This window comes from Pinus tabuliformis, chromosome 9 (genome assembly GCF_031772625.1).
Source record: "Pinus tabuliformis cultivar Carrire ecotype Pingquan chromosome 9, CPIR1, whole genome shotgun sequence".
Taxonomy (NCBI): Eukaryota; Viridiplantae; Streptophyta; class Pinopsida; order Pinales; family Pinaceae; genus Pinus; species Pinus tabuliformis.
This window is the reverse complement of record NC_142307.1, coordinates 535278374-535304932: the sequence shown is the minus strand read 5'-3', so window position 1 is coordinate 535304932 and position 26559 is coordinate 535278374. Positions and strand designations below refer to the sequence as shown.

Here is a 26559-nt window from a genome sequence, read left to right as displayed (position 1 = left end):
TATCCTCAACTGTCAGTGCAATAGATTTACCTCTAATCTAGAATACCTGGTTGATCGAATCCTAAGCATCGAGAAAATACTGCAACAAACTTATTTTTTGCCTCATGCTAGATATATGGAAGAATTTGAGCAAACCACAGTTTTGCAATGCGGTAACAATACCCTGATCGTGTAAGGCAATCATGTCTTCTTCTTCATGTTCACATTCACGCCATGTAACAACCATATTGATCCAATAAATATCTGAGTCATAGACAAAAGATGAATTAGGATCCAAATTTGAGCAAAAACAGGCAAAAATTTCATGAGAAATCACTATACTAAGTTTCCTTTCTACGCCCATCCCACCCGGCCAGTTAGCAAGGTGAGATGCATACTGATTGGCCAGTGTCCAGCCTAGTATGCATCACACCTTTCGATGCAAACCAGGTGCGATGGATAGAGAACGAGTTATTCAAACCCTAGGGGCCCAGAACCAAGGAAAAACTTACTCAAAATCAGAAAAAGATGGAATGAAAGTGAAGAGCTCAGGGTTAGCTCCTACCTAGTCCCGACGGCACGGAGAATAGTCCACCAGATCTCCTAAAATCAGCTGATGAAATTAGAGGGGGAAAACCACTCCAGAGCTCCAAAATACCAAATTTGAAATGAAATGGTAAAAATGAGAGGTAAAACTACTTTTTATATTACTATTCACGTACTTCAAGTAAAATGTTAGTTTTTAATTAATCTTTCAGGCATGTATATGTGTATTTCTAATCAATTTGATGGAGCAATTTAGCACCTGACCGAGAAAATAATCTAACGTGTTAAATGGTAAATTGAATATCTTTGACCAATATCAAGAGCAATGTTCCTGTAAGGTTCAAGCTCGTTAAAAAATAAATCTGCAGCTAAGCATAGTTTTCTCCTGGTTCAAGATCATTAAAAAATGAAAGCACCTTTGGTAAATAACCTTTGTGATTGCTTTGCTATCAGCACTTTTTGAACCTTGGTTGTGTTCCTATTGTCACCTCCATTCATTTGGCTAACCATACACTTCCACTTGATTGTTTACCCTTTTGAGGAATAGTTGCGACGAGTGATTCTAATTGCCACCCTCTTCACACTGCCATGTTTTGAGAAGTTCCAAACTTACTTGGAACCGGTTGCTACCCGAAAATACCACTTGTTCCTAAAAAACGAGTCTCTTTTAAACTCTTTTTAGACTCGTTAAATATAAAAATATTGTCGAGCCATTGGCCTTTCCAGCTCGTTAAAGTAAGGGGAGAACCATCCCTCCTATATATTTTAATCTTTTTGGACCTGAGGGAATATTAAACAAAAAGATCGAGCGCTTGTCTTTGTCGGCTTGTTAAAGCGATCAAAAAGTGATCCCTTTCATATTATTCTATAATTTTTCGTAATTAAGGGATTATGCCACGAAAAAGGACTATTGGAGTTTCCTTTTCGTCCCTTTTCAAAATCTATAAATAAGAAAAGGACCGAGTTATCTTTGTCGTTAAACTCATTAAAACAATAGCGACAAACTTTTCCATCCAAACAAGAACGAGTTTCACTGTCGCTAGGCTCGCTAAAACATAGCGATAGGTTTGCCCAAAGGGCAAATTATAGACCAAGGATATGTTATCCTCCTCAAGCTTGACAAAAATAAAGAGGTACTAGTCAACATTGACTAGCGAAAAAGGGAAGAAAACTTGAAGAATTTTATTGGTAGCGAGTCGCTCTTGAACATGACACTTTCACTCCATCACCATGATTGAGTTGGGTTGGGTTTTTTCCGCTCACCATCACCATTGGTCCTCCGTACCATCCATGGGCTTAATGCTACCAGTCCATATCAGTGTCACCAATATGTTCAAGAGAAGTCATTTAGAGAATTCACCATCCAGCAAACATCTCATCCACTGCAATACCTCCACCCTTCATTTTTCATGGCCGCCATTCCTGAACCTTATATCATCAGATCATTTTCACTTCCACAAAAATCATTTGCTCTGTTTCACGTCGTAGATGTGGGATACATCAAGGTCCTCCTACGACAGGTCACTTCTTGTCGACATCAGCTCATTATCCAAGAAGTTGACTTAGAAACAACCCTTTCAATACTTTGAAGCTTGCATGCCTCAATTGCAAGTTTCTCACTTCCGGCAATAGGTTTACATCAATGACCTTCGACCAAAAGATTTTGCGTGGTGTTCGACATCAGCTCATATATTCGCACCACATGAATTGTACTGTAGTACCTTGAGGGTCATCATCATTATCGGTGACTCCTCTCGCATCTGTTAACAACTTACATTATTGGTTGGTAATCAAGCAATGTCTTTCCATGTTTGACTTCAGAACATCTTTTTCACATGGATCGACTTGTACAATCGGACAAAGATTGAACGAGTTTGAAGACCTCGGATCTAGTTTCATCCATCCAGTCTGCAATATATTTAGGAACATAAAGACATCAAATGTGCACAGAATCTACACAGACAGTCATCTAAGCAAAATAAGATGACTCTTCATGCCAAGAATCACCAGTCTGCAATAGCAAACGATTGTCTGTCCTATGTACATGAAAATGAATTTATAAAGCTAAGCATGGGAATGCTCGCCTCAACTAGATCATGAAAATAACATGATGATGATGTATTGTATTGTATCTTATACAGGTCACCTTCCAGTTCGAATACCTCGGATCCTCATGATAAAGAATTTCACTTGACATCAGAAGATTTACGACCTCATGCTTTAGGGGGCAACTATTATAGACATATTTGGGCACTGCAACCCCACACTCATATGTCCATAGACTAAGGGCTCTTTGGTCCCTAAAAGTGTTGTTTCATACCCTAAAGGATCATGGTCAACAGATTACATCATTTCCCAGAAGTTCCACCTGAAAAACTACTCAGAACTGGACCATATTGACTGCTCCATGGTCAAGGTGAGATGCATACTGGCTGCCAAACTAGCCAGTTGCGATGCATACTGAAAGGGCCTTCTTTGGGGTGCGATGAGCGAGAATAGACAAATGGCAGAGAAAGTTTTCTAAGTGGATGATCATGGAATCTTCCAGAAACATCTCCTGTGACACTTGCCTCTCTGAATTCGCCCAGTGATGAGTAAGATATCAAAGAAATCCCCAAGTGGAACCAAGAACTATCAGTGGAATGACACTAATAAAAAACCCAGAGCTGACTCACACCCTTGCAAGACATCTATAAATGGATCCCTCATCTAATAGATCTGGAGGATGGAATTTTGTAATTTGTAAGGAACTGTTGTTGGTTTTTTGGTGAGAAGAGACATTGCATTGTTGGGTGATTTTCTTATTCATGAGGTAAAGAGGGCTTCTACACTGGGAGGATGATATTGGATCAGACAACTGGGTTGTAATCCTCTCTTTCACTATTAATAAAGTTTTGTGAGTTTTCCTCCATATAATTGTGTGTTTATGAATCTTATTGTTTATGAATGCAATTGTATGGTCAATGTGTTTCTGATTCCACATTGTTTATGATGTTGTAGATGGAGATGCTTTGATGGTTTTCTGTTACTTTGACTCTACAGGTACTCTTTGAAGCAGGACAAGTAGGAGAGGATTGGAAAATTCTATCAAGGGAAAGGGAAATCAAGCTAGGATCAAAGATCCAGGTTGGTCCTCTTTTCTTCCCTCTAATCTATCACACTTAAAGGAACTCTTGAAAGGATTTCATTGTTTGTCTCTAAGATAGCTACCCATCTTAGTGGGACTAGCAGCTCAAATTGACACTAGTTTTCCCTTAAACAAGAAGGACTGCATGGATTTATTGTTCACTGGGTGGGGAATCTATGTAATAGTTTTGAGCTTGTCTGGGTCTACCTTGATCTAGCTTTTAGCAATGATTTGTCCCATAAGGCTACCTTCAAACACTACAAAGATACTCTTCTTGAGATTCAAGGATATCCTGTATTTACGGCATCGCTCAAAAAATTTCTTCAGACGACACAGGTGGTTTGACCTCTGTTTGGAGAATATTGTCACATCATCAAGATAGACCACTACGATGTGTCCAATAACCCATGAAAGACGATGTCAATTGCACGTTGGAATGTTGCACCAGCATTGACTAGCCCAAACGACATTTTTCGAAATACGAATGTGACCCACTTCATCCTAAAAGTAGTTTTTAATATGTCAAGCTCTTCCACAAGAAATTGGTTGTATCCTAAAAATCCATCAAAAAAAGAAAACATTATGGCCCCTAATATTGTTTGGAGTATTTTATCCATGGACGACACGAGGTAGTTATCCTTATCTGAGGCGTGGTTGAGATTCTAGAAATATACACACAGGCATATCTCCCTAGAATTATTTCTCACAGGAACCAAGCTTGATACCCACATTGAATGCCAAAACTTGTAGATGATCCGAGCATCCAACAATTTTCTCAAATCCTTTTGTATGAGGGGCTCAAGTGTTGGATGAACTTTCCTCAGTTTCTGTTGAAATGGCTTGGCCCCTTCCTTGATTGGTATTACATGTTGGATGATTCATGTGTCATATGTCTTGAGTTCATCGTATGTCCACGCGAAGACATCACGATACTACTTAAATAAGTGGATGAAGGCTTTCCACTCTTGTGGTGTGCAACAAGTACCGAGATTGACATATTTAAGATATTTCTCAGTTCCCAAGTTTATTTTCTCACGCGACAACATGGAGCTATGGGTATTGTCATTAATGGGCCCCCAAAAGTGGTTCTGCAGATCATACAACTTCTCTAATGATACTGCACCCATGGGGATTGGGTTGCCTTTACTTGTATTGGTTGTATCTTGCAGTGTCTTTTCATGCTCATCCTCGTCGATCACTACATCTTTGAATGCTTCAGTGTTCACCATGAAATACAGTATCTGTTGGTCGTCATAAAAAATGTGTAAGTTAGTGATATTATCTGGGATAAAAGGTTTATACAAAATTTCAATAGAAAATTTGTCCCTTAAAGGTGACATCCTAGAAAAAACATTTTCCAAGGCATCCACATTTGCATCACGCATTCTTGGAACTAAAATAATATTAAACTATTGGAAGTGACAGATGAGTCTCCATACCTCTTGTTGATAACTTTTAAGATGATGTGACACACAATGTATAGTGTTATGTACTTGAAGCACCATGATTTTAGAGTCACCTACCACTTTTATATTGGAAAATTTGAGATCGATGGCCCTCTGTAAGCCCAAGATGAGTGCTACATACTTTGTCGTGTTATTCGCACACTCGAATTCCAAGTGGCTAGAGATCAAAAGTTCTTTGTAGTGGGTATATTAAAACACAACCAGCTCCAGAGCCTTCTTTTGTCTTGGATCCAACAAAGTACATAGTCCACATATCATATGTACAAGGGTTTCTAACTACACTACTACTACTGCTAATACTAATTGTACAGAGTTCATTAACATGGACATGGAAGGAGATCCAACTGTGTGTGTGGTGGAACTAGGGATGGCTCTGCAAGATAGCACCCCAACTGTGTCTCTAGAAAATAATAGCCAGATAATAGTTCTGTGAAAACCATTGGCTTGTTATGTCCATTCAAGGGAGTCACCATGTGATTCATGTATCTCTCTAGATCTACCTAGATTTGATTTTTCTTGCCCCTGTACGGAAGCCATAGGTGTGACCAGTCTATGGCAAAGTAACCTTGAAGCTTGCTTGACCAGTCTCTTCTCAGTAACACTATGTATGCTTCCAGAATTTCCACAATCACTATGTTGATACATTGGTGAACTCGTTCTTCAGATGGTAAACAGATGATGACATCCCTGAGTTCACCAATTTCCTGGAAATGATTTCTGTCACACTAAATAATTTGTGCATCTATCTTTTCCCATTTAGCATTGATCTTCTTGGCAACAAATAGTGGCATGACATTCACCGATGCACCTGAATCAACCAAGAAATTTTGTACATTGAAATTGAAGATTTCAAATGTTAACAAGAACAGTGGGCAGAGTGTGTTTGCATCCATTGTGAGTGCATTAAGTACATATGTGAGAGCATAAGGAGACTTAATAGATCCCTTGTCCAAAGAGGTAGAATTACCCGAAGAGGTTTTCCCAAGTGCCTATAGAAGGATGTACCACTAGCTCAGTGATATTTGTAAGTTCGAACATAGAGATGTTTTCACAGACCTTCTTCCTATCGTCCACAATGTTATAATCCATGGGGAGTAGACTGACCAAGGTGTCTGGGGATGGAACTTGTTTTGTGGTTTTAGGAAACTTTTCATTGAGACAACTTTCCCAGACTTTCTCTGAGTTTTCTTCATTGAGTTAGCTGGAGGATTGATTTTCCTTAACAAATTTTCTTTGAAGTTTTGTTTTAGAACCTCAATCATAGTGGCTAGCCCTCAGCTTCTTAATTTGTATTGATTTATTTTCTTCTAGGCCGAACCATCACTCGGGGGATGCTTATCGACAATACTCTTTTGGGTTGTGAGAACACAATGATACATGTTCACTGCATGCCTAATTCTTCGAGCTTCATCAGCTGCAACGACTTCTTCCTTCTCTTCATCCGGCTTAGTGTGCTCCTCAACCATGACTAAGTCAACAAACTGTGCAACCATTCTAATCATGAGTTGGTTCCATTGTGGGCACATCTTCTCTGAATGATGCTCATTATGAAATGTGCAATATGAATCTGTGCCATTTTTTCAATATTCAAGACAACATTTGAACTCCGTGTAGACTTTCTTAGGTGATTGTTGTTGCTGCCGGATGTTGAATTCATTCTTAATAGAAATGTGGGGGGCTTTCTTCTCATAGTAGTCTCACTTTTCCTTTGTTTGAGTTCAACCATTTCAGTCATCAAGGACTTCATGACATGACTCAAGCTTTCAAAATCATTATGTTCTTTCTCCTTAGCCTTGTTCACAGAGGCCTAAAACCTCTTACATGTGTCCTTGGAGTCTTTTATTGATTCATCATCTATGATGACCCCGATAACACACATGTCCTTCTCAATGATGATTTCCTCATCGTACTTTTCTGTCAATCTCTGTCTCGTAGTTCTCTTTACAAACTACACAATATTTGTTGACATGGCAAAAGTGTAGTAGTTTATGGTGATGGAGTCATGAGGTTTTGCGTTGTCAGGTTTTTTTTTCAAGATGTGATTGAACCTTTGATTGAAATATTTAACCTTTTCTTTTATCTCCATCTTTAGATTAACCGACTCCTTTATTAACATGACCGGGGTCTTGTCTTCATCAAATTTTTCAAGAAAGATTTTTTTGTATCCCCTCCAATTCTAGATGGAGTTTGGAGGAAGCCTATGATACCATACAACTACTCTACCATCCACGTTATATGGAAAACGTTTTCATGAAACATCATCGTAACGTACCTCAAGTGTTTGGAGATGTAGGTAAAAGTTTTCCAAGTGATCCTTAACCTTCATTATCTTTCTAAGGTCGTATTTCATCAAGAGCTTCCTCGAATGCCTCGGCATCTTGTGCAAGGCACTCGGAAGTACCAGTGGGCCCGAAGTCATCCAATCCATATTTTTCTCTACCATGTCTTCCTCTTCGTTTTCCTCCTCTTCCTTTTTGAATCTAATGATTCCTCTTCCTCTTCTTCTTCTTCTCCTCCTATTCCACCAAAATTTGTACCTAAGAGTAAGGGGTTTCCTCTGTTACCTCCATGAAATATTGGAGGCTCTTCTTCCCTTTCCACAATGTTTACTAATTCTTCAAGAGTGTCAAGGACCACTTCTTCAACAGACAAGTCTACTATTCTTGTGGGAGTGGTATTCTTCTTCTTTTAAGAATATGGAAGACTGATTACTCCTGAAACCAATCCAACAACTTTTTCAAATTGATGAGGGATGGGGTGAATGACCCGTAGTTGATCATACGGGATTTCACATTCAGGCCTGGGCTAGGAAGAGTCACCAACTCCAGAAGTACGAGTAGGCGATATGGAGTGAATCTTGTTGCCTTGACCAGAAGATGGAGTAGTGGGTCGGTCGGTCTATCAGCCATAAAATACTAGCAACTCTCCTTCTAGCACCAGAAATGTTGATGGTGCTAAACCTGCCAAGATTCAATGGATGTCCCCAATATGATGTCCCAATTAGACCTTACACCGTTTGATGTAGGAGTCTCATCTGGTATAAAGGCTAGGTTGCCAAATCCTTAGATATTTGCCTTGGCTTTAACTATCAGCACAAGAGAATGATGTAATGGTATCTTTGAAAAGCAAGGGGAGTGTGCCTAGTGAGTATGCAATGCAAATATGTCAAGGTTCTTCTACTACAAAGGGGGAGAGAAAAGTGAGCCTCTAAGTGACAAGTAATAGTACCACCCAGGAAGGACCTGTCCGACATCCAGCAGAATAGTCCATAGCAAAAGCAACAATCGTTGCAACCAATAAACAAGGGAAGGTTCATCTAACATCCAGCGGAATAGTCCATAATAGATGCGACAGTCGTTATAACAAATAAACAAGGAAAGTTTTGTCTAGTATAGTGTGGAATAGTCCACAAGGATGGGATATCGATAACAACCATTACAAGACATTCTCAACAAGATAAGCACTAAAATAACCAAAATAGTTCAACTATCTTAGTACATGTGAAAGAAAACATGAAATACAAATGTCCACAGAATATTATTACAAACATTCATAGTTCATGCATGAAGAACATGCTGGCCTTAAAAGGCTTCTGTTATTAAGAAAATTTTCCAAGACGCATATTTACATTATACATCACTAGCCCTAGTAGTGGGACACTGGAGCCACTCCTTGCTCCTCAAAGAACTAGCTGATCTCTCTAATGCCTTGCAAGAGGAGCCAAGTTGAAAAGTTCATTGCTCATACAATGAGGGGGTATATATAACCAAAGGGGTGATGATTTCCCCTTGTCACTCATTGAATACCCTCATGACTATTCAACTTACATGACTCTTCTTATTCGTGTGTCCTTTGTACTTCCACTTTACAATATATTTGACTACAATAACATGGTCCATAATAGTGATGTGACATCTGAAAAGTCATGACACGACTTGACATTGAAATTTTTGACATGGACTAGCTTGATGATGTGGCAATGTCAAGTTACTATTGCTGCTGAGTGCTAGATGTGTTATTTGATATGCTTTCTCTTCTCCTTCGCATAGCTTGATGATGCAGGATTTTCAATTATCTTCGGTCTTGGAAGGTGGTTGCAAACTTGTGTCCCTTTGCTTTCTCTTGATAGGTCCACTCGTAAGTTCAGATACAAGTGAATGCTTAGGCATGCTTACCCTTCTCTTCTCCACATCTCATCTCCATGACTTGATAGTGTACCTATTCCTGCAATTCACTCATGACAGGGCAACATCAATTTGAAAACTCCCTAGTCTAAGATGATATATTATTATCCATGAACTGAGCCTAAGAAAAGTCACATACTGGGAGGAAGAGCTCAATGACTGCATATTACCCAGTTACAGCTGGCAAGGAGAGAGCTTAGTCACTGACACTGCGCAAAGCGCAACTCAAGCTTGACTGAGAAAATTTTCTGCATAATCCTTATTAATGAGAAAAATTGTGCAGTGCCCACTGAGGGTCAAAATTGTGTAGTTCAATCAGGAAGTGGTTGTTGTGGGATGAGGCCTTAGGAGGACATGATGCACAATTTTAAGAGGCAAGGGGGACTGAGCATCAGAGAGGCCTAAAGGGAAAATTTGTGCATTTTCTAGGGGTAGTGAGCTTCGGCTAGGGGAAGATCACTAGAGGAAGAATTTGCCCAGTTTTTTATGCCAAAAGTGGTTGGCATATTTTTTCATTGCACAGTTCCAATAGTCAAAGGAAAAGCTTGAGGGTTAAAGGAATGAAGTGTGTAGTTCAAGGAAGACTAGTAGGCACGATTGTGCAATTCTGGAGGTCAATGGACGCTGTTGGAATCTAGAATTGTGCAAAACCATAGCCCCGAAGGATAGTGACTGTGCATTGCGCAGTTCCAGGAAGCAAGGTCACATTAATGAGGGTTGAGACTAGATAGTGCACAACTCAGTCAGGGCCTGGTGAAGCTAAGTTTCTCGGTAGGGAATATTTTCCAAAAATGGATAAGTGTGGGAAGGGAACTGGATTCATGATGAACTTGACTATGCGAGCACACACTTAGTATACTTTGAGAACATGAAAACATAGATTGTCGAAACAAATAAACAAAGCATTCCCCTCAATGTGATTGTCTCATGACAAGATGCGACAAGTGCGACACTTAAGATAGACTTTGGGATGACCGTGATGACACTTGTGCAACAACTTTCAAGAATTTGTGTATGGTTGCGATAAATGTTTACATGGTTAGGACAACTCATTTACACAAAAACAAATCTTCTAAAAAAACAGAAAAGGCATGCAAACATTACATAAAAATCAAACATGCAAAAGACGACAAGTAATCCAACAAGCAAAAGGGGCCAAAGAAACTCAAGAAAGCTCATGGGATGAGCTTGAGTGTTTCCAAAAATCAAAGAAAAGACCAAGGAAGGCTCTGAAGTTTGAGTTAAAGCTAAATTTTGGAGAGTGTTGCTGTAGCTACAATAGGTCACCAATTTCATCGATCATCAAACCTTAGGAGTTTGGGTGCATTGGAGTTTGGAGGTCATGGGCCAGCTATATGACCAATCTCATGTGAGGCTAGGCCAATATTTGGAAGGAACAGTTTTAGTGCCAATCCAGGTCATAAGGACTAAGAATTTGTGGATATTGACGTTCTACCATGGGTGTGCATTGTGGATAATGAAATCGATGCAACAAATGTGGATATTGTGAAGAGTCTACAGGTGTCTAAGCAGCTGAAAAAAAAATTTGAGAACATAAACTTTTGAGGTAGCTAGAGAAATTTAATGCATCCGGTTGTGGGAAGGTCAAGTGGATACAATTGTTTGCTTATGAAATTATCTCTGCATTCTGAAGCGAAAGGACCAACTAAGAAGTTATTTTGGGGATAGAGGAATCTTTGAAAGAAATCAGGGAGGCAACATTGACCTATAAATCTTAGGGGTTTTTAGTTCTCCACAGACCTATCGGGTAACAATGATTGTTGTTGTCCTTGATGGGAATTATTTAAGGTAGTTTAGATCGAGGTTCTAGTTTTTCTAAATGTTATTGAACGTGAACGAGAGTTGTGAGGGCATCAGAGTTTGAAAGTCGAGGATCAGATCCATTGAATATTTGTGGGTTTGTTTGTTGTTCAAGTAGGTTTTGTAACATTTTCTTATTTGATAAGATTATGAGAAAGTTCGCAAGCACTGAGGCTTAATTCAAGTAGTATAACAATGACGTTCATAGTGGTTTTAGTTGGTTCATTTTTCATTATGAGATTCATTTAGAGGGCTGAATCATATCCTACATCTTGGATACATATCTGGTGGCATACAAAAATCCTAGAGCAAAATAGTGATTACGATCCTTGAGCGTTGAGTTGTGCCAATAGGATTACAAAAGTTGAATGGATAGTTGGTGTGAGAGTAGTGGGTAAAAGAGGTACAATATTTAATTAGACCTTGCCAGAAGCTTGGGCAGGTGTGTTGAATGAATCTTGGGTCTCATCCAAGCCTTTGACTCTCTTTTTCATGTTGTAACGATGTACAATCCATCCACTGTTGGTAGTGAAATAAAGAGGGCCTCACCTATTTTTGTTTGGTGTATGGTATAGTCAATATAAAAAGAGTTGGTTTCATTGAAACATTAAATAAATTAAGATATATAAAGGTATTTTATTGGTGTTAAGCTATGTTTTTGCTGAGACAAGAAGCAACTGAGAGCTTGACCTCCTCACAAGTATGTTCCCAAATTTTGGGTTGTACCAATGCAAAAATGGATGGATTGAGATCGAAACTAAGTTTCTTCCATTCTGGTTTCCCCACCTTGGATAGACATGTTTCTAATTCCTCCAACTTACGAAGGTCTATGAATGACTTGGTTTATTGCAACTATGATCCAAGTGTGAAGAGCTTAGCCTCTCTTCCCTGTTCTTCCTTCACTTCCCATGGGTGCTTTTACCATAGAATGGCATAAACTCTTTTCGAGAAAGGTTTGCTACTTTGACCATTATTTTGGTCTAAGGAGATATTAGTGCGTAAAGGACCATATATTTCCCCTAGTTTTAATCAATATGTTTTTGGGTGTTCTCTAGAATCTCTTCAAGACCCATCTTCCAAAATACCAAATCAGAGAAATAACAATTATATTTAACATCCTACCATCATAAATCCCAAAATTAAAACCTGCTTCTTCTTCTCCTTCTCTCTCTTATGATTGTAGGATGTTAAAGAGAATTGATATTTCTCTGCTTTGGTATGTTGGAATATGCATCTTGAAGAGATCCTAGAGAAAACCCATAAACATATTGATGAACTAGAGGAAATATATGGTCATTTACGTACTAACATCTCCTTAGAACAAAATAATGGTCAAAGTAGTAGACCTTTCTCGAAAAGATTTTATGTCATTCTGCAGCAAAAGTGCCCATGGGAATTGAAGGAAAAGCAGGGAAGAGAGGCTAAGCTCTTCACACTTGGATCATAGTTGCAATAAACCAAGCCAGTCATAAACCTTCATAAGTTGGAGGAATTAGACACATGTTTATCCAAGGTGGGGAAACCAGAATGGCAGAAACTTATTTTGGCTCTCAAGCCATCCATGCTTACGTTGGTACAACCAAAACTTTGGGAACACACTTGTGAGGAGGTCAATCTCATAGTTTCTTCTTATCTCAGTAGAATCATAGCTTTAACGTCACCACAACTACCTTAAAATAATGATATCATGAGAGAGATATTGCATCTGATAGTAGAATCCCTTTAAGGGTTGAACAAGATCATGCCTCCTACCTTTCAGAAGAAGTGTAGAATCTTAGAACTCATGGCAGATTTCAGCTTTGGAACATTAATTTTGAATATTTAATGTAACGAGTAATTAATCTTTCAAGTGTTCCAGAACTTTTACACTAACATTGCATCAACTCATTCAGATAGTGTAAAAAAAAACATGCAAAATATTATGTCCTTGTTTTTAGAAGGAGATGTTGACATCTGCAAGATACTAAGATCCAAATTTTTGACCATTTGGAGAAAGGAACTAATTGTATCACCAATTGCCTATGATCTAGTTGAGAATTTGGTCATGAAAAACATAAAATTTCTGAAAAGGGTTCTGACTAAGAAGGAGCTTAAAACGATTGATGGAGGAAGCAAGAACAAATGTAGTAAAACCCGCAACAAGAATGAATCAAGATAGAGAGGACTATGCTTTAACTGTAAGGGACCTTGGGAACATAATAATTCATGTCTAGGTGATAGGAAGGAAGCAACAAGGATAGAACAAGAGGATATTACTTCAAATAATGGGGAGTCTTCTATAGTTGGGTCTATTGATTTTCATGATGGTGAGAAGCATTGTGATATTATTCAAAGACTTACAAGATGAAAATCATTCAGAAGTGCATGAGGAAATTATACCAAATGGTGTTGATGAAGTAGAATCCTATATAGTTGAGTCCATAGGTCTATAAGAGGATTTCCATAAAGAATATGAGCAACCAAATATAGATATAAGTCCCCCAATCCATCTATGTTCGACAACTAGAGAATATGAACAACATATTATCTGCACAGATGGAGGAGGCCAGGAAAACTTGAGTGAGGATCCAATAGTAGTGAACCGACATGATGAACATGATCATGAGGGGGATCATGACAAACATAATGTGTATAATGAATCATTCCCAAAGATTCGGTTAAAGGCTCAATTTGAAGTTATGGTCGTGGGGCATCTAGTGTAGACAAGTACAAAGATATTCAATAGTGCACCAGAATCACCAATAGAGGAATTTTAGGGAAAGATCACGCATTTCAAGAAAAATATTATGATGTTGAAGTAGAGGGCCAGGACAATCAAATATACTATCTTATAGGAGAACATAAAATTTGAGGAGCTCATAGGGGTATGTGTCGAGTCAGCAAGCAAGTTGTCTAGTGTAGATGAATGTCTCAAGTCCCTCATAAGGAAGTAGGAGGAATACAATTGGTAATTACAGAGTAACCCTCAATGAGAGTACATAGATAGGGCTTACAAAACTACCAACCCACCTTTATACATTAGGAAGAGCAGGGCAGAGTTCTCCAAATGGATCATGTTGGGTGACTGGGTGGAGCAACATGAGTTAAGCATCAGGTAACATCAACATGGAAGAATTATTCCATGTTCAAGAATTCATGCATTAGATACTTCCCACGAGATGGATTGGAGAGAGATTATGAGTTGGAATTATATTGATGGCATGATTCCTAGAAGGATACCCTTAGCCAAGAGCATAATGCAGCTAGGGCCCTTAGGCACGAGAAGTGATGGAGGGTTCAGATGGTATCATAACCCATAGGTCCCAGGACTTAGATGGCATTGGGATCCAAGTGAATCTATTGAGGGTTGGATTGGCCAGAGGATTGTTTGGGATTTAGGTATCAAAGGATCTATTCATGATCATTTAGCATGGAGACATGGTATAACACCTTGGTTTGTAGGGGATGTTGGTATCAGTATACAGATTATTTTTGTGGATAGAAGTGGATTGCTTGAGGGCAGGAAATCTTTATGCAAGAGGATTTGTAATATTCCATTTTCTTGATATGGTCAAAGTGGATAGAATCTGTCCATGGTATTTGCCTTTGTTTTTCGAGGGAAAACAATAAAATAAAGTTTCTAGAGAGTCTATCAAGCCTATAAAAGGGGATAGGAGCCTAACAGTGGGATCATCTTGAGTTGCCTACCTTATTGTGTTTGTTAAGAACTTAGCGTGGCCAATTCCACTTTGATCCTGAGATGAAAACACCACAGTGACTTTGTCTGGTGGATCCATTCAGGGTCCATGATTGTTCTTTAGTGTTTTAGAGTAGTCTTTCTGGGCAACCACACATGAAATCTAGCAGGGGGATTTCATGGTTGATCATTTTGGCATGTATCACTTTCAAATAATAATATAAATAAGGGTTGCATCCTTTTTTTTTTATCCCTTGTGTTCTGTGTTTTTCTTCTTAGCATTTCAATTAGAACACTGAAATTTTCCAGATCTATTTACTAATCAGTTCTTTGGGATCTTACAACAAGACTAGTCAATAATCATGAACATCTCCTACAGTATGACCTGTAAAATATCTTGGTTATTTTGGACCAATCCCAAGAAGAAATCCATCCAAAATTTAGTTTCTGCCTTGGAGTAGTCTTCTTTCTGTAACATTTGTTTGAATGGTGATTGTGCTTTCCACAATGCTCACATGGGTGAAGATCAAAACACTGATCTTTCACATGTCCAACTCTATCACAATGTTGGCATCGATCAATTTGTTCTGGAACAACACCAACTAGAAATCTAGCACTATGAAATTATATAGGTTTAGAAAAATCAGGAACAATAAAAGATACATCCAAAACATCCTCGTTATATCCCAAACCATTTATGTTTTTGTTTTGTACAATTTATTTCCACAGTATTATAAAGGTTTTTGGAACCACAAGCTTCACATCCATTGCAAATGACTCTTGCATACCCTTGCCTAAACATGACTTTCCACTGCATCCAAATTTGCTCCTAAAGTGGCTTCATTACTCTTCTACTGTAATTTGGAATTAGGATTGTCTCGCTCTACTTGAGACTCAATCTGGAAAATTCAACTATCTCTAATGCATCATGTAAACAAACTCTAATATCAACAATAATTACTTTACTGATATTTGCGGTTTCATCAGTAGTAGAACTAACAAGATTGTTTAATATTTCTAATACATTTTTAATTTAATCCATTTTAGTCATTGTTAGGTGTCAAGTTTAACCAAAAATGCACCTGTTTTATAGAGTAATATGAAAACAAAAATTATTTAGATAAAATATAGTGACATGCTCAGATAAAAGTGGAATTGTTGTATCCAAAATGTCCTCTTCTTGCTGCCCAACCAGTGTAGTGAGTATCACAACCTCAAAAATTAACTTCTTTTTTGTTTTGTAAAAATATAATTACCAAGCACGAGTATTTGAGCTTGTGACCTTTAATACACCAAATGTAACAATACAATTTTTGCTAACCACAAAGCCCTTTTATTTTTCTTAATTTTATATCCATAATTGCATGGAACACTCAGAATACAATCTTTGGAACTTGAGATCAAATGTCCTTGACCCGGACATGCCAAAGCATTTGTATAAGGTATGACTAAGGAGATCTTATGGGATATATAAGATGACCAACGTAGTAAAACTATTGAATGTTATCAATAAAAACTCAAAACTAGATTCATTAATATGGATTATGTTATGATTCACATAATCTAATAAATGTTATTGGATTTAAATATAAAATATACATTTTATCGTATATATTTTAGCATTTCTTTGGTTCATAGGATATACAACAATATTAACTAGATTGAATGCATAGTATCTGAACCTTTTAAAAATTAAAAGACTAAACTTCTAATAAATGGACATTGTGGATCTCTTAACATCATGTTATGATAACTTCACAAAAGTTTTTATCTCTATACACGTGATAGAAATAGTCTCATAACACTGACTCACACCAAAAACTTGTCAAATCCAAGATAGAAATACATTACTCACACCAAAAGCTCATCAATTCCAAGCTAGAAACACATTACTTGCACCAAATATTTATCAATTCCAAGCTAGACAAAGAGACTTATAGCATTGATATTTTTTCTCCCTGGATGGAATAATTTTAGAAATAACAATTATTATAAACAATTATAAAACAAAAAGTCTCTAACACATAACTCACACCAAAAACTTGTTTATTCCATCTATAAACACATTACTCACACCAAAAACTTGTTAATTCCAAGCTAAAAACACATTACTCACACCAAAAACTTGTCAAATCCAAGCTAGAAACACATTACACATTACTCACATTAATTTCAAGCTATAAAAAGAGACTTATTACATTGGTATTTTGTTTCACTAGTTGGAATACGTTTAGAAATAACAATTATTATGAACATTTCTAAAATAGAAATAGTCTCTAATACATCACTCACATCACAATATTATCAATTCCAAGTTAGAAACACATTACTCACACCAAAAACATGTCATTTCCAAGCTAGAAGAAGAAATCTCTTTCATTAAGATTTTACCTATCTAGAAAGAATAAGTCCATCCTTTCACTCAAAATTTTAGGTAGCCAAATCACTGAAGAAAGGTTCTCTCTTTCCTTGCCGAGGATCAAGCCTTCAATAATATACGTGTGAGAGACATGAAGATTGTCCCTTTACTTGTTGAGCAGCAGGCCTTCAATGATACTTATATGTGTGAAGGAAGGTTATCCCATTCCTTCCTGAGAAAGAGGGCTTCAATGACATACATGTGTGTTTGTGGGTATGTATAAACCACATCCCCAATAACATCAATCCTCAAAATTAAGAATACAAATCTTGAGGGTGAGGAAGATGTAAGTCATTGCATAAGCTATGCCAATTTTTCATCGCACTCACATGAAATGTAAGACAATGGTGTACTTGGTCGCCTACAAACAAGAACTAGGCATGATTCCCGCTGGGAATAGTAGATGTCCTCTTCACCATTTTCATCCAACATAACATTAGTTGAAGTAATGAATGAGAAGCAGCTGCATATGAAGCTCCCACCAAGAATCTGCACACAAACATTAAGATCAAAATAGTCATAAACATACAAACAATGAAATATATTGAAACAAAAAAATTCTCTCCATGTTACTACATATGCATACGACACTACAATAACAGAAAATACCACACACCCGCTTCCTCAAATTCCAAATCCAAGCCATAAAAGACTGCAAAAAAATATGGAAGCTCACTCAAATGAATCAGAATAGGACCACTTGAAAACTCACCCAAATGAATCATAATAAGACCACTTGGAATACACAACATGCTTGATCCCAAACATAACAACAACCCCAAACTCTTGATTTTTGGTGATGATCACCAAATTTACAACTTTGCAAGCCAAGTTTAGCACACATAGATCAACATTAGCAAGATCAAATTGTATCTACATCTTACAAACTGTTGGCTTCCTCTCATGATCTCCATCAATAATTCCAGAGTGGTCAACTGGAGGCCCATCCACGGTACTCGAATCCATCCTAAGACCCATGCCCATTTTTCTATCCTTGATTTGAATTTGTACCTGTATTTCCACTGAAATACCATTATTGTTTCTCATCCTTCCTCTTTACACCAAAATACTTAATATAAAAGCTAAACCAAGACAAACAAAACAACAGAATAACAAAACTTTTTCCACACTGACTTTTTCTACATGTTGTAAAGGGTGTCATTGCAGAAAGATGTAGTTCAGCTGATGAACATCAGAGAGACACTTCAATAATTTCTACATCAAATAACTGGGAGTCTGATTTGACAATATTATTACATCACTTTCTTGGAGTTGTTTGGAACAAGTTATTAGTCCTTCCAACCCTTTTATTTTCTTCAATTTCTCATATCTTAAAATTGGTGCAAAAAGGGAATGGTTCACTATCGAAATCTCGCCTCGTAAAATAACTATAATAAAAGTAACTAAATTTTCCATATATTTGATTGATATATCTAGAAAATTAACATAACTTGTAAAATTTCATCCAACTATCCAAATGCAAGACCACACAGCGATCTGAACCAGCATAATAATATTACAAGGAAAAAGTGCATAACTTATCGACTTTCCTTGAATGCATTCATTGCTAAATGAAATCCAAATCATGGGGAAGTGGTATTCCTAAACTATATAAACGAAAAAAATAAACTCTCATTACTCACCTCTAACTTGTTACAGTTCCTGCAAATTTCTATAGAAAAATATTTTGGATACACACCACCCATAATTTTCCCTTCATTGTATTCGAGAGGGTAAGGGAATTGAACCTGTATCTACAACATCATCCAAATGGTATTAATAAAGTGGGAGGTGTACCAAAGTAAATTTATTTTTTCAACTCCACTTGTGCTCCTCCATGGCTTTATTTGTCTACCTATTCTCCACATACCACAATTATATACACTTGTTTATATATCAAGATATGGGTGAAAGTTTTCAAAACTTGGTTTTCTCGGAGACCCAATAAAATGAGTTTTTTTTTGTTGTAGTAAAAATTACCATCCAATTGAGCTAAAGATCCCTCTTTTGAAAAAAACAAAAAGTACATATAAAAACCAAATCCTCCATTAATTTCTATTTTATGATTACCCTATTCTGCTGCTAGGTGGTTCTAGCTCTCAATTCCATGATGCATGGGATTATTATATAATTATGACCACATAGTCGCAAGCCAAGTGTGTCCTTTCTCTTAGATTTGTCTAGGAATCTTCCCAAAAATTTCCTTCATAAGATTTCAATCATGCAAAACCATAGTGCCAGGTTGCCAGCAATTATCTAACCCCTATCAGCGATAAACCTCTTACCAGCTCCAAGGTTCTCCATGCAAGTGCCATAAGGTATTAATAATGTTTTAGGAAAATAATTGACCATCAAAAATACATTTTTCAAAATTCAAGACACATTATAATATACATTAATGAAAATTTTTTAAACGTATTTAACAACCAAAATGCCTTATGACGAGCATTTTTCCCGTCAAATTCCAATCCTAGACGTGCCCATGTCTTCAATTAAATTAATAATTATTTGAAAGGTGTGTATTGTTTCCATGCTTTAACGATATACATTTGTAACAAAATTTAGTCAATAAAATTGATAAAAGTAAATAAAATACATAAGAAAAAGAATGTTTTATTTTCAAGTTAATTGTTTTATTTAGATTATAATCACTCACTTTTTTTTGTTTTTTGTTTTGTTTTGTTTTGTTTTTGTTTTTTTGTTTTTTTTTTGTTTGTTTGTTTTTTTTTTGTCTTTTTTTGTTTTTGTTTTTTGTTTGTTTGTTTATTTATTTATTTATTATTTTATTTATTTATTTATTTATTTTGGGGGAAGAAAAATCATAGGTTATGATATTATATATAGAAAACCAGTACATAGTTCAATGGTCAAACAGAAATCACCATCATTATCCAGATCAAACAAACATTCTACAAGTCCTATATTCTACATAACATGAGATTTACCTATAAAAAAAACTAACTCTAAACCATAGCTTTCTTTTTTTATCATATATATCATATAAATAAATATGTAATATGTATAAATAAAGATGTAATTTAATGAGGTGATTTTTTCGTTTTCTGATAAAAAATCATATACATCATATAAATAAATATATAATTCAACTAAGTGATTTTTTAGTTTTTTGTCAAAATCATATGATAATTTTTTTTTAGAGATTTCAAGCGTCTACTACCCTTTCCACTACTATACAAATCTCTTATCAAAAAGAAGAAGAGGTCCTATATTAATAAGAGGAAAGAGCATTTTCTTCACCTTTCTAAAGTTGCACCTAGAAAGTTTTGGCAGAATGTTCTTGGTCATAAAAAAAATAAAAAATCATTCGATCCCTTTAGAGAATTGGGACATCTATCTTAAGAAGTTGTATGACTCCCCGGACACTATGGCCATCATATTAAACACTCCTTTAAAGGAAGATGTCTTTTCTTTAGAATACATGGAGCTCAAGATTAAGAAGCTCGCTAATGGGAAAGTCAAAGATATTGAAGAATACCAAGTTGAAATCTTCAAAATGGGAAGGTCTGTCCTCATCCCTCATATCCACAAGCTTCTCAATTTGGTGGTAAAGCATGGCTTCCCTAAGCTTTAGACAGAAATATTTATTGTGTCTGTCTTTAAAAGTGGGGACAAAAACATTCCATCTAACTACAGGACCATTATGATTAACCACATTTTAGCTAAACTATAGGGGCTTATTTCAGAAAAGAAGATTAGCCTCAGTCTTAAAAGCCATGGTAAAAGAGTTAAAGGGAAATCTAGTTTTAGGAGACATCACTCGACTATCAACCATCTCGTCACTCTTAGGATCATTATTGAGGAGTATCACAATAGTAAAACTAACTTCTTATGTTGTTTTTTTTACTTGAGAAAATCTTTCAACACTATTTCTTGGGATAAGCTATGGAAAATACTTGAAGAGATAATGGTTCCTCTTGAGTTGAGGATTGATATGATTCTTCTTTACAAGAATGTTGTTGCCAAGATTGAGACCAAAAAAGGGTGGTCTAAAGAAATTAAATGCAATATCGGGGTTAAGCAAGGGTGTCCCCGATCCCATACTCTTTTTGGAATTTACATCGATAAGTTAGAGGAGTGTCTGGAAACTATGGATTGCAATGACCTCAAGCGTGCTAGTATGGTCATTACTCTCTCCTTTATGTCAACGATATCGTTCTTCTATCTAGAAGCTAGGATGAACTCAGAAAGCAGATTAAGACTATTCATGATTACTGCTCCAAGATGGATATGACATGTAATACCGACAAGACTAAAGTCATGATAATTAAATCCAAAAATATCAACCACGGTAATTTCGTCTATGATAAAAATTACTTGGAACAAGTTTCTTCATACAAATATTTAGGTATTGACATCCATCATCAACTCAACTAGAATTATAACATTGACAAAAGGATTATTGGAGGCTGGAAATATTATTATGAGCTTGAAAATAATTGTTAGTCAACTCATATTTAGATTTTGAGTAAAAAAAGGTTCCTCTTGACACCCTCATCATCCCTGTTATTTTATATGAATGTGAGGTTTTGGGTTGTAGTATATCTAGAGAGTGGTGGTGAAAGATCCATATTGTTCAAAAGAAATTTATAATATGATTTCGAGGGATTCATGATTCTTAATACGATTTCTCTAGGCGTCTAGAATTTTCTACATCTCCTGAGATTCTCTGTTAGTACACAATTAAGTGATTCCAAACTCCCCTCTTCTGAGTTCTCTATCCAACAAATACCTCTCCTTGACATGATCTATTAGGATACAAGACCTTTGATGGACTTAGAAAAGGATGTCAATCAAATATTTGAAATATTTTTAGAGCCCCCAACTTCACCTGAACTCGTAGTAATCATTGCTGAGGGTCAACGGGTACAAATTGAAACTAGGACCATGTAGTTAAACTTCTCATTCTGGAAATCCTAGGTAAAAAAAGTGCTGCAGAAAATGGAATTTCTTGAAACTGAAAACAACAAGTTCCGTTTAGAAATACACACCCTCTCTACCATAGTTTCAAAGGTTGAAGGGGATAATTTATCCCTTAAGAAGATATTACATGAAAGAAAAGAGTAGGAAATTTTCCATCCTCCAAATGATGAGTTGCATACAAAGATTCTCGACCTTAAAAGCAAGAAGGAAGAAATTTGATACCAACAAGCCATCTTCAAACAAGAAACTGAGACACACATTAATTCTTGGGCATAAGTGGTTCAAGGGAAGGATAAAACTTCTACCCCTCTTGCATAAGTTGAGGAGGTGGTGCAAGCAAAACTTACGGAAAAACACACTAGATGGGCAAGAGAATTGAATCTCAAGGTGAGAGGTCCCCCCTTATCTCACCCCTCTCTTAATCCTATGGAAGTGGGGGCTAGGTTCCTTCAGGATACCCTTAGCCTCCTCGATATAGCTCTGGACAGAGCTTGGTTGGGCTACGACTCCAATCTCTTCCTTACGTTTTGGGCTGCATCCTATCAACTCCGCACCCTAAGGTCTAAGTATAAATTGTTTTCTCTTCCCAACAAGATTTTCTTAGATGAGGAACTCACTCGAGCACAGGTTGTAGAACTTAAACAATACAAAGAACATATTATGATAGCATGACAAGGCAGGGAAATTGATAGTTATCATGAATCTTCAGGCAATTATTTGAGACTCCTTCCCACTTAGGTGGGAACCCCAAACTAGAGTTTCACAATGATGGGCCCACTTGGGGAGACAACAGGGTACAAGAATTTCTTTTTGTTGTTTGAATAACAATGGATCTTTTTGTCATTGTTGGGACTCTTGTATGATTCTCTTGAATTAGCGGAAATCCTCTTCGTGACTAAGACTCATGTGAGCCTAGTTCAACCTCTCCCATATATTACACGTTACCATTGGCTATTAGTCTATAGGAAGGAGATGAGGAGATCAAGAGGGGTTAGAGGATCAAGTGGAGTTGCTTGTTTGTGTAGTGACTCACTCCAGAACAAGGTATCTTTGGTAGTCGAAGATGAGTTTGTTAGGTTTATGTGGATTCATATTAGCGTCACAGTCTCTCCTCTGAGGGACCCCGATCAACGAATTTCGTATTATAAATTTCGAGGGATTCATGATTCTTAATATGATTTCTCTAGGTGTCCAAACTTTTCTACATCTTCTGAGATTATCTGTCAATACACAATTAAGTGATTCCAAACTCCCCTCTTCTGAGTTCTCTATCCAACAAATACCTCTCCTTAAAATGATCTGTTAGGATACAGGACCTTTGATGGACTTAGATATGGATGTCGATCAAATCTTTGAAATATTGTTAGAGCCCCCAACTTCACCTGAACCTGTAGTAATCATTGCTGAGGGTCAAGGGGTACAAATTGAAACTAGGACCATCTAGTTAGACTTCTCATTCTGGAAATCCCAGGTAAAAAAAATGCCGCAGAAAATGGAATTTCTTGAAATTGAAAACAACAAGTTCCGTTTAGAAATACACACTCTCTCTACCATAGTTTCAGAGGTTGAAGGGGATAATTTATCCCTTGAGAATATATTACATGAAAGAAAAGAGTAGGAAATTGTCCATCCTCCAAATGATGAGTTGCATACAAATATTCTCGACCTTAAAAGCAAGAAGGAAGAAATTGATACCAATAGGCCATCTTCAAACAAGAAACTGAGACACACATTAATTCTTGGGCATAAGTGGTTCATGGGAAGGATAAAACTTCTACCCCTCTTGCATAAGTTGAGGAGGTGGTGCAAGAAAAACTTGTGGAAAAACACACTAAATGGGTAAGAGAATTGAATCTCAAGGTGAGAGGTCCCCCCTTATATCACCCCTCTCTTAATCCTATGGAAGTGGGGGCTAGGTTCCTTCGGGATGCCCTTAGCCTCCCCGATATAGCTCTGGACAGAGCTTGGTTGGGCTACAACTCCACTCTCTTCCTTACGTTTTGGGCTGCATCCTATCAACTCCGCACCCTAAGGTCTAAGTATAAATTGTTTTCTCTTCCCAACAAGATTTTCTTAGATGAGGACCTCACTCGAGCACAGGTTGTAGAACTTAAACAATATAGAGAACATATTATGATAGCATGACAAGGCAGGGAAATTGATAGTTATCAGGAATCTTCAGGTAGCTATTCGAGACTCATTCCCACTTAGGTGGGAACCTCGAACTAGAGGTTCATAATGATGGGCCCACTTGGGGAGACGATAGGGTACAAGAATTTCTTTTTGTTGTTTGAATAACAATGGATCTTTCTGGTCATTGTTGGGACTCTTATATGATGCTCTTGAATTAGCAGACATCCTCTTCATGACTGAGACTCATGCGAGCCTAGTTCAACCTCTCCCATATATTGCATGTTACCATTGGCTATTAGTCTGTAGGTAGGAGATGAGGAGCTTGAGACGGGTTATAGGATCAATTGGATTTGCTTGTTTGTCTAGTGACTCACTCCAGAACAAGGTATCTTTGGTAGTCGAAGATGTGTTTGTAAGGTTTATGTGGATTCAGATTAGTGTCACAGTCTCTCCTCTGAGGGACATCTACATTGTAATTTGTTACTTTCCTCCAACCTCTTCACCATTTGACATCCATAATGGCTCAAATTGGGACCCATTTATAAAATTGTACACCAACGTCACCCAGTACTCTACTGATGGGGAAGTCATCCTCTTAGGCGACTTCAATGCTTAGACTAGAGATCTCCAGATCCATCTCCACGATCGATCAGAGGATGCGTTTTGAACCCAGAGGATAGATTAATATTTAGTAGGGCTTCACCAAATGTCAGATGATGTTTTGGGGACCACTACAGTTTATGGTAAGAATCTATTGCAATTCGGGGAGTCTCGTGAGTTGTTTATTTTAAATGGTCTCCCCTATCTCACAGACTCCCGCTTTTTCACATGTCGACCATATGGTGGGGCTGCAAGTGTAGTTGATTATGTCCCCGCTAGATAGAAACTGCTCCCTTTTATTCAACATCTCTTAGTATCCCCCATCCCCCTTGTCGATCATGTACTTATTTTCTTCTCTCTTCGATTTTACCCTCCCCTTCCACCCCATCCTTCCCCTTGGGGCCCACCTCAAACCACCTTTCGATTTGATGAAGGTGGTCCTAACATCTTATCCTCTACTCTGCAAAAGATGATCCCATCAAAGACCTAGTTCTCCTTGCTTGATTATGCTTCCACTAAATACACCTGTCTTTCATCTTCCATTCGGGAGGCATCGCTCAATTCCTTCCCCCACTCCACTTGTTCCACTTCCTTCTCCCCAAAAGTTGCATCTTTCCCCATGAACAAATGGTAGATGACGAATGCAAGACTCTACATCGAGAAATTTGATATGCTTTCACCCACTCTCAACCCTTCTACTCCGATCTCAAAGCCTCTTATCTTCATCTCCTCTGTCACAAGAAACAAATATTTGTCTCTCATAGAAGACAAGGACTTTTTGCTCTCCTTGCCCACTCCCCTAAAGAATTTTGGCATACCATCCTTCCCCGATGCTCCCCTCTTCCATCTAACCTCGACCCTACATCCATGTTCTCTCACACTTCCAACCTCTATGATATTCCAGGGAAGCCCAAATTCATGTTACCTCCCACATTATTCATGTTACCTATTCTCAAACAAAGATATTAGAGAGGATATTTGGGCGATGAACAACAAAAAAGAAGTTGATGAGGAAGGATACCAAGGAGAGTTATTTAAGCATGGTTTTTGTGCTTTGGTTAGCTAATTGGTTGACCTCTTCAACCATGTAGTCCATGAAGGCTTTCCACCAGTATGGTCACACCACATCATCCATCCAATCCACAAATAAGGGTCTAGTTCAAATCCAATAACTATAGAATGATCATGGGAGGGCACATGTTCTCGAAATTGTATGCTACTATTATACATAGGAATTTATCTAGTGACCTTGATCATAGAAAAATTAGAGCAAGGGGACAGGCATGCTTTCAATCGACTATTCAGACCATTAAACACATATTCACCCTCTGCACTATGATTGAGGAGGCATGACACTGCTCTTCAAAAGTCTACTGTTGTTTCGTAGATTTTCGGAAATATTTTGACTATGTTCTGAGGGAAGCCTTAATCCAAAGACTCAGAGATATTGACATGTTTTCAACCCTATTGATAACTATTATGCACTTGTGTGATTTTTTCCTTGGTCATCTTTGCATGCCTCATGGGATGTTTGATTTCATCTGAAGCACTATTGGGGTTAAACAGGGTTGTCCACTGTCCTACCCTGTTTGGGATCTATATTGATGAGTTGTAGGAATTTCTAACACGAGCACATCTAGTACATCGATGGCTATCTTCTTCACCAA

At 37.4% G+C, this 26559-nt stretch overlaps 1 pseudogene; it reads right to left on the bottom strand.

The window, feature by feature from the left end:
* Positions 1-17592: 17592 nt before the first annotated feature.
* Positions 17593-18202, bottom strand: LOC149149608 (CASP-like protein 3A1 pseudogene; annotated as a pseudogene).
* Between the last annotated feature and the right edge of the window lie 8357 nt (positions 18203-26559).